We start from the raw sequence: 10,619 nt of genomic DNA, 5'->3' as shown, positions 1-10,619 counted from the left end.
GCTGTTCATTGCTCAGGCGGGGCTCACAAATTGCAGGAGATGACAGCAGTCTTTTAATACTAAAAAAACAAATTAAGGCCCCTATCAGATGTGCTGCCAGCCAGAGGAGAAACTTTACCCTTTTTATTAAACTCATGGTTCTGCTTTGTTTAATTTTTTCTCGAACAAGGGAAAAAACTGAGGATGAATTCATATAGGGACAGCTGGCATGACAATGTATTGCAAGGGATGAGAGCTGAAGCATAAACAAGCTTTGGCTTCACCACAGAGCTGAAATCAATGAGCCATCGTGGACTGTCAGCACTGGCAGATGGGCCTCTGGGACCAGTGGAAAGTTAGGACTGACAACTTCTCCCCACCTCAGTCCACTGGTCCCGCTTCCTGGCAATGGTGGAATGACCCTCCCTGTCCCCTGCGTTCCTCAGATGGCCTGATCTTTGCTTCTCTTCTCCCTGGTCACAGCGTGGACCACCTTACGGGCAACACTATTCCCTGTCCTCATGAACATTCTTCTTGCATAGTGCTGAGACAAAACATCTATGCAGAAAGGTCACCAAATACAGCCAGACTCAGTGGGGGTAAAAATAAAATACTGCATCAAGGATGTTTGATGGCTTGAACTGACTCAGAGCCCCATCAGTCCTGTATTTTGACCCTTGAAAACCTTGTGAATGCTCGAAAAAGTGCAAAAAACGATGTGGGAGATTTGAATATGCAAGTATACACTGACCTGCTGCATCAGTATGTTAAAGTAACCAAGTATTTGTACTGATAATGGGAAGTCCATAACCTATTCCTCAAGGAAAGGTTACTTCTCAAAGGATTCATCTACCCTAACTCAGGCACCTAGAATTTAGATATCTATACCCTCACCTGTCATTTTCATGTGCCGTCGTAGTCATCTAATATATCCCACAATCACAGGATGGTTGAGATTGGAGAGGACTTTAATTCCAACATCTGTTTAGCGTTAAGTTTAAAAAAACGCATGCTGGCAGCACCAGTTCTTATTCACTGCCTGTGAAAAGGGTGTAAGCAACCAGCTTTGACAGAAACCACTTTCAGGTATCTAAAGTTGAATGTGACGTTCAGTGAGGGCAAGGGGGAGAAACTATCTTGGTTAACAGGCAGACCATAAAACACTGTTTAGAAGTTCTCTATCTCTGAACTCTCTTTTGTTTAGGTCATGTCTGCTGTACCCATGTTTTTAAGGTTCTTGAGAGTTTGCAGAACTAAAACATTCATCCAGGTTTGTGTCTATAGATATAGAGAAAAAGTGAGTTCTCAGTCCTGGCAGCTGTAACTTTAGTTTCCCACTACTTGGATTGCACATTAATGCTTTTTTTTCAGGAGCTTGGTCCAGAATTAAAGCTTCTTCAGTAGCTGAAATTTGTTTGTTGTTAGAGCTCCAGGTTTTCAGCTGTGGTTTACATTTCATTTCCTCAAGTGAAGACTAAAGTTCATAAGAGAAGCTTTCTGAAAGCTTAGGGGTTTTTTTATTTGTTCATTTGCTTTTTTAAATTTAATTTTTTATTTATTGCAAAAGCCCGGTTCTCTTTACCTAACTGTCTTCCTCACATGAGAGGGGGGACAGAACAACCCCTGGGTCACTCTGCGCACATTATATATCTGATTCCATTGAGGGTAGAGGGAGTTGAGCTGACTAGACTTGGTGAAACACTTAATTAGCCTTTGATCTCTAGGCCACACAAGAGAAACACAGACCATCTCTTTTCAGGTCCCTCATCCTCCTGAGCATCTTCTGGGATTCAGCTGGTGTTACCTAAAGACAGTGGCTCCAAGGCTCTGTTGAATGCATTACTAACGGCTGCTCTGTGGTTTTCACCAAGCTCCACTCTAACAGCAGTAGTCATCTCCTGAATTTCAGGATTTAATAAATTGGGATGTTAAATTCATCCACAAAGTACAGAAGTAGGGTGTTAAGTCATCAGTCATGTCAGTAATTAAATATCATGAAAAGCAGATGTCATGGTTTAACTACAGCCAGCAACTAAGCACCACACAGCCACTTGTTCATTCCCCCCCTCAGTGGGATGGGGGAGAGAATCAGAAGGGTAAAAGTGAGAAAATTAATGGGTTGAGATAAAGACAGTGTAATAAGTAAAGCAAAAGCCATGCATGCACAAGCAAAGCAAAACAAGGAGTTCACTCACTGCTTCCTATGGGCAGGCAGGTGTTCAGCCATCTCCAGGACAGCAGGGCTCCATCACGCCTAATGGTGACTTGGGAAGACAAACGCCATCACTCCGAACGTCCCCCCTTCCTCCTTCTTCCCCCAGCTTTATCTGCTGAGCATGACGTCCTGGAATATCCCTTGGGTCAGTTGGGGTCAGCTGTCCCGGCTGTGTCCCCTCCCAACTCCTTGTGCCCCCCCAGCCTCCTCGCTGGTGGGGTGGGGGGAGACGCAGAAAAGCCCTTGGCTCTGGGTAAGCACTGCTCAGCAGCAATGAAAACTTCTCTGAATTATCAACACTTTCCAGCATAAATCCAAAACATAGCCTCATACTAGCTGCTATGAAGAAAATCAACTCTATCCCAGCCAAAACCAGCACAGTAGAGCACAGTAGAGCACAGTACTAGTTGGAAATCAAGAGCACAACAGACTGACATAGAAGCTGCTGCCTGTACTGGATAAAGAATAAAACAGCTTGTGACTGGGAGAAACAGTATCTTTGTAAGAAGTGTCACTCTTATTCACTGGTAGCTATTTAGTATAACTCCCAACCTGATTGCATTCATAGATACTCTTTCTTTCCTGAAACATGTTTGAAAAGAAAAGTCTTTTCCTTCTTATTGAGCTCTTCTTTTTTGCTAGCAGTTAGTTTCTGGTAGCTACAGTGACATGTAGAGCTGACTCTGCTAGAATGTCAGCTGCCTACATCTCCAACATCCCTGTAAGATGATAGTGTGTCCATGGTGACACTGTGGCAGCAACATTATAAAGCATCAGCATTACCTTCAAGTGAGAATTTCTTAAGTTTACCTGTAAATTTTCTCCTTCAAAGACAATTTTCTCTCTTGAGGTAGAAACTGTAATCGCGCTCTTTCCATCTCTTTGTGAACTCAAAAATAATATTACAAATATTTTCATATTACAATCCTGCTAATACCTTAAAGAGGGAGACTGAAAAGTAAAAGAAAGAAAATAAAGGAAAAAAAAAAAACACCGTCTGGGAGAAGTAAGGTGGTCAAGATATTTGGTCAAGATATTCTTAAAGATACTTTCAGTCTTCATATGGATGTCCTCAACCAATACTAAGAAGACGTTTCTATTCAAGGTGCAGGCATTGTGGCTTTCTGGCCCATTGTATTTGCAAATGTGTAGGCACGTGTTGGGAACCAGGCATAAGGACCGGCACAGAGTGAGTGCTCCTAACATATAAATGTACAGTAATCTTTCGTGAGGGATGTCAATATTCTGAACAAGTGGCAGTGACATTTTTAGTTAGATTACCAGGGGAGGTAGGGCAGAAAGTCCTGGGAAAGAGAATGGTAGAGACTGGTTTACTGGCATAATTCTTCCATCTTCCAGCTCATTCTCTGACACCTTCTTTCTCAAGTGTCCTTCATGTGACCCAGACAACCTCATTAGTTGTTTGGAGGGACTGAATTTGACCTGTGAGCCAAATATCAAGTATTTTACAAATTAACAGATGATTTATCCTTGACCTCAGTGTCACCATCTGCAAAGAAAAATGAAGCAATAATATTTAATGAACAGTGAAGTTACAACTAATTGGTGCTCACTCTGGAGCAGCTTTGCCATCTGGGGACTTGAACTGGTGACTGGGGATGCAGACAGCAGTGTTAGGGAGCTCATGAACTGGGATGGGCAGCAGGAATACAGAAGATGTCAGGGGTTATAGCACTGAGGTCTTGGTCTACGTATGCGAGGGGGGATGATAACAGAGAGGCTTACAATAGAGGACATGAGTTGCACATCTTGATTTAAAGATAAAGGAAGTGGTAGAAGTTTGAAGGTAGGCAGGATTGCTTCCTAGTGTGGGGAGATGTAAAAAGGACAGCAAGGAGTGGAGGAGGAAGTAAGAAAACTTGGGTTCCAAGCATGTGAAAAGGATGGTGTTTGACCAATAGGGCCAAGAAATTTCATCCTTATTCTAGGGAAGAGGGGTTTGTGAAGGATGCAGGGCCCTTGATAAGATCTGTTGGTATAAAGGAGTTTCTGTGTAAATGTTCAGCAACCTGGAAAGTGTTTACCTGGTAGGTAAAAGGAGAGACACTGTCTCAACAATATCTACAGCATCGCATTTTCTGTAGGAACTACCCTGTAGGTATAAACAAAGTGTGCTCTGGCCAGATGGAGAGTCATAAAGAAAGGAGCAGAGGAACCCTAACCCCTGGATCTCACCCAGACACAGAATTAGGCCCCCATGCTTTAGACGTATGTAGCCAGAATCCTTTGAGATCAATATGGAAGCAGAACTATAGGTTGCTCTCCAGTTGACCTAAGTGCTGTTTTAAAGCACCAGCTAATCCCAGGATTAAATCTAACCACACTGTAGCCCAACATCTCAGCTGACATTTTCAAATTTGTGTGTGTGTGTGTCTGATGGTATGAATAGCTTCTTGATTTTTGTAGCTACCTTTTATTTAAAGTATAAACAGCTGCAGCAGTTCACAGAAGTGTGGGGTCAGATCTCTGGAGCTGGAAACCAAATCTAGCACCAGATGCAGATACAAAGCAGTCTCATTTTGAGAGACAAGTGAAGCCATAGTTTCCACTGACTTCATCAGGAGTTGATCAGTATCTCTGAAAAACTGCTTTTTTAGGCACCTAATGATGGAGATCAGTGTCTAACAGACAGCAATGAAGTTTAAAATATTATTGGCTTCATTGCATTATAGCAGGCTGACCTCTGCCAATGTCGCTCCCTCAGCTGATAAAAGTGATTTTGCATGGCAGAGCCCTCACTGCACAAGACTCGTGTGAAAGGCCTTTTAGAATTGTAACACCCTGCCCAAGGGCTAAATATTATTAACATTTTTTTGCCTTTTAACGTCACTCCTTAATTAGCAGTGATCATAAGTAGCTGTAAAACTCTACAATACAGCACTAAATTCACCACTCGATCAAAAATTTAGCAAAAATTACCATATGTGTTACAGGAAGCTCAACATTTTCTGCTTTCCCAGGCTGCTGAGGCAGCATCCTCTTAGTGTTGATAAAAATTGCTTTGCAAAGGTTGTGCCTCTCTGGATTTATCACTATCAGCATGTGGCAGTGTTTGAGCTTCCAGCTAAAAAAAAATTCAAATGGAATTTTACAGTACTTGCTTTGGGGCTGGAGCGTAAAACTGCTCTCTTAGCAGCTTCCAAGTCCCTGGAAGCTTGGTCCCTGTGTCTCTCAGCTTCATCATACCCCCTTATGCATTGCTGCTGATCTTTCCCACTTGCTGTTTACTTATTTTATTGCATGGTTTAGAGGCACCTTTTTATTATTATTATCTCGGTTTGATTTTGGCTTCTCTTGATGACAGGGGTTTACAGTAGTGCAAGGGAACAATTAGTGTACCATGCACTGTGGGCAAGATATCACCATGGAGGAGAGGAGAAAGTTGCTGAAATAAGATTTTGAAGAAATTTTAGTTTTAGAAAAAGTAAGCGGCTGGGTCTACATTAGCAAGGAGTGACACCCAATATGAAAGCAAAGCCATGCTATGCACTTGACATCTACGCTGTACACCTCCAGCAGCAATGCTTCAGGCTAGCTCTGGTGCTGTGGGTTGGATTCCTGGTAGCAATTAGCACGAATTAAGTGCTGGTGTAATATTCTGGTGTAATGCCTTCCTAAAGGACTACAATTTGTGTGTTAGGAGCCCCATTTGCAATCTGAATTCATGTGCTATGTGGTGATGATAAGGAGATACACTTAAGAAGTGCACTGCTGAGCCAGACTGAAACACTAATGGAAATGCACCTGGAAAAAGAGCTAGTGCCCTTGGACTGGATGCAGAACAGCAGTGGTTTTACACCTGGTATAGCAAAACATGCAATCAGATCTTAAGCAGGTACAAATCTGTCTATATTAAGTAACCTGAAACACATTTACCAAAGCACTGGTCTTATATTCTGTTTTTTGAAAAAAAAAAAAAACAAAAAACTTACCTTTGCATACTGACATGGAAGAGGCATACTAGCATTTGATTTTTCTGGGTGCCTATCCAGTTTGAATGGGGCTTTTCTGCACTCAGGCCCTCCCTGGGTGTCAGCATTTTGATTCCTTTGATAAGGTTACATACAACATCCCTTATGTCTGCTGGCTGAACCTGTGTTGCCATCGTGCACGCTTAGACCAGAGCCCTTGGAAAGAGCTGGAAATTACTCTGAATCCTAAAGCCGACTCAGTCTCATTTCATGGGAAGGGTAAAGCGAAGGGTAAATGCTCCATTTCGAAGCCTCTTTCATGCGTTTGATCTTTCACAGCATTCCTCATTCAATCCGTCCCGCAATAGTGATATGAAGAAGCTGTGAAAGTTAATCCATTTTAGAGATGAATCAGTGCTGGCAACTGTCCTCAGCCACAGGTCAGTAAGCACAGGATGGACAGGCATCCTGGTGCGCTCTGCTGGGAATAATTCCTTGAGAAATGGTACCTGGAAAATGCTCGGTCTCTTGCTGCTCATCTGCTTTGGTAGTAGGTAGCTGGCACAGGGTTCAGGTTCACCTTGGCTCTAGGCAAGGCAGAACTGCCAGACAATGACAGTTTTCAGAGGAGAGGCTTGGGGGGAAAAAAATAATTAAAAAATTACACATACAGTCCCTCTGAGGAAAGATCCAATTTGTGCCAAGCATTAATAAACAGCCAGTACAAGCCGCCTCCTCTTACATATTCCTACTGGCACTGTAATGCCCCAAAATAAAAGCCTGTTGTGGGAAAAGCAGAAAACACAAGCTAAAAGTATGCTAAACTGTCTTGGTTTTTTCAGCACATGGGCAAAGGACACAAAACACTTCTGATGACTGATTGATCACACTCAGTGCTGTAAATAGGACCAATGACCTGCTGAAATAGCCAGGTAGAAAAGTTGCTCCTTTTAGAGAAAATGCCTGAGGACTGAAGACTGTTGATCCCAGCATGGAAAAAATCACATATATAGAATGTTAGCTCTGCTCCAGTTCAGTCTTTTTCTCAGGTCCCACTGTGAGATATCCGACTCTCTTCTGTGGTCAGGTCCAGAGAATTTAGGGGTTTGGGTATTTCTTTCAGTGTTACAACAGCATTTGACCTATACCAACCTCAAAGAAAGGCTAAGATCCTAATGTTGTCAATCTAAGCCTTACAGAAATTAATCTTAAATCTGAATTTTAGTGGCAATATCAGCCCCAGTGCTGGCTTTGGCTGGGATACAGTTGATTTTCTTCACAGTAGCTAGTATGGTGCTATGTTTTGGATTTGTGCTGGAAACAGTGTTGATCATGCCAAGACAGTTTAGCTATTGCTGAGCAGTGCTTACCCAGAGCCAAGGGCTTTTCTGCTTCTCACCCCACCCCACCAGCGAGGAGGCTGGGGGGGCACAAGGAGTTGGGAGGGGACACAGCCAGGACAGCTGACCCCAACTGACCCAAGGGACATTCCAGACCATAGGACATCATGCTCAGCATACAAAACTGGGGGAAGAAGAAGGAAGGGGGGATGTTTGGAGTGATGGTGTTTGTCTTCCCAAGTCACCGTTAGGTGTGATGGAGCCCTGCTGTCCTGGAGATGGCTGAACACCTGCCTGCCCATGGGAAGCAGTGACTTAATTCCTTGTTTTGCTTTGCTTGTGCGCAGCTTTTGCTTTTCCTATTACACTGCCTTTCTCTCAACCCATGAGTTTTCTCACTTTTACCCTTCTGATTCTCCCCCCCATCCCAATGAGGGGGAAGTGAGTGAGCGGCTGTGTGGTGCTTAGTTGCTGGCTGTGGTTAAACCATGACAGTACTTTTTGGTGCACAACGTGGGGCTCAGAGGGTTCAGGATAATGACAGATTTGATTGGAATGTGCTAGATTTAATTTATACCTTATTGCTATTTAGCTATTAATCAGCAGGCTCCTGTGCTTGCCATGGGGCTTGCTTGCCTTACTGTATATTAGAGTCTAGTGCTCATTAGTGACTGCTTTTTGCTTTCACTGCTTGCTGTACTGCTGTAGTGCTTATCATCTTACTCTGCTGCTGTGCCCGGGAATATTTTGCTAACAGCGATGGCAACGTGCCTGTGCTGGCAGATGGCCAGGACACCGCTGCTGTTTCTGTGCTGCTGTACTGGACAGGCTGGAACTCCAGTGTGAACTCAAGTTGAAGGGACCGTGAGCTGTGGATGAGTCCACACAGAAGCAGGACACCCCAAAGCATCTGTGGCTGTAAATAAGTCCACACCAGAGCAAGTATATCTCGAAGCCTCTGTGGCCACGGTTATGTCTGTGCTGCAGCAGGTATACCTCTGAAGGGACTGTGGCCCAAGGATAAGTCCACGCTGGAGAAGGTTGACCTCGAAGCATCTGTGGCTGTGGATAAGTCCATGCCGCAACAGGTATACCCCTGAAGAGAGCATGGCTCATAGATAATGCCCCACTTGGAGCAGGTACAATCTTAAGGGACTGCAGCCTGTGGATAAGTCCAAGCCAGAGCAGGGGCAAGGGGAAGAGTTCATTGCAATGTTAAAACTGATGGTCTGGTCCAAAGGGACCAGGGGTGGAGATTGTGATGGAAATACCTTTAAATTGTTGTAACCTGGGATTTGAGTTGCATGTTATGGGAATTACTTAGCAGGAACCACGTGAACCAACGGAGGACAAGCCTTACAAGAAGCAGTGCAAGTGCAGCAGTGACCCAACCTGAGCTGGCTTTGGTGCCCGATAATTCCAGGCAACCCACCACCTCTGCTGTCCTGAGTGACCACCGTAACAGAGGGACCCCAAAGTCATGGACTAAATGAACTCAGTGGACATTTTGTGGACATTTGTGAACATTTTACAGACATTTCACTGGGGTGGTCCAGGGGTAGACTAGGGGAATGATATCCGTGTATTATATCAAAGGATGGGAAGGGGGGTGGTGGGAAACGAGAACGTATTGGATAGTGTGGGACTTGAGCATGATGTAAATGGTATGGAATAAGGGGTGGAAAATGTGCTGGTTTTGGCTGGAATAGAGTTAATTTTCTTCATAGTAGCTGGTACAAGGCTATGTTTTGGATTTGTGCTGAAAACAGTGTTGATCATGCCAAGATGGTTTAGCTATTGCTGAGCAGTGCTTACCCAGAGCCAAGGGCTTTTCTGCTTCTCCCCCCACCCCACCAGTGAGCAGGCTGGGGGGGCACAAGGAGTTGGGAGGGGACACAGCCGGGACAGCTGACCCCAACTGACCCAAGGGATATTCCAGACCATAGGACATCATGCTCAGCATACAAAGCTGGGGGAAGAAGGAGGAAGGGGGGATGTTCGGAGTGATGGTGTTTGTCTTCCCAAGTCACCGTTAGGTGTGATGGAGCCCTGCTGTCCTGGAGATGGCTGAACACCTGCCTGCCCATGGGAAGCAGTGACTGAATTCCTCGTTTTGCTTTGCTTTTGCTTTACTTACTACACTGTCTTTATCTCAAGCCATGAGTTGTCTCACACAGAACCACGTCTACAGTTTTGTTCACATCCTCTAGTTGTTCTTATATACCTCTTTAAGTAAAATTTTGATTGCTAAAATACAAGTGCTGCCAGGAATTCTATTTGTCTCAAGTTTTAATTGATGTTAGCAACCTCCTCCCCTTTAAGAACTGTGAATGCTGCCTGTCCTTGGATTGTTCTGACATGTATGCCAGGTTATTTTTCCTCTTCAGTGAAAATTTTTCTTCTCCTTTTAGACTAATAAGTTAGGGAGCTGACAGGGAACTGTCCTTCTGAGTTGGGATCATTTTTTTGTACATATCATTTCTACCTAAGCACAGATGCTGGAGTTCAGTAGAGCAATCTCTAACAAAGACATCTGAAGAAAAAAACAATACAGCTGCTAGATATGTTAACACTTGGATTAACACACTCAATTTTAGCTGGGGGAAAGCTGTGCTAATGGGCACTGGGGACTCCTGGGAAGAGAAAATTTTAAGATATAGGCATCCTTTCAGAGCAGCAGTCCTTAGTACTGCAAATGATACCTAATATCCTTCCTGACTTTGGGATGGGTTTGAGCTTTCTGTGTTGTGTCATCTCTTGCCTCACATGCTGACCTAGTCTCACCTGTCCAACCAAGTTTATGAATGAAAAAACACATTATCACTTTTGACATGAGAAAACCTAGGGCAGGGAATCTGCCATGTCAGTAAATGGAAATATTGCCATGGGAGTAAAGAAAAAAACCTCTTCTAAGTTAAAATAATTTTCTAGCAATAAGTTTACTTACCAATAGCCTGGTTTTTATAAAATAAATAAATTATTAATAATTTAAAAAGCTTGACCCACACTTATATAAAATAAATTAAATTGTAGAAAATATTCAGTGCATACTGGATCATGGTGTTACAGGATTATAGACTTCCTGTTGTCTCTATGGTCTCTTAAAAAAGTCATCATGAATTCTGAAGTTCCCAGAGATTCATTCATGCAATT

This window comes from Aquila chrysaetos, chromosome 5, assembly GCF_900496995.4.
Source record: "Aquila chrysaetos chrysaetos chromosome 5, bAquChr1.4, whole genome shotgun sequence".
Classification (NCBI taxonomy): domain Eukaryota; kingdom Metazoa; phylum Chordata; class Aves; order Accipitriformes; family Accipitridae; genus Aquila; species Aquila chrysaetos.
Note: the sequence above shows the minus strand (reverse complement) of the source record.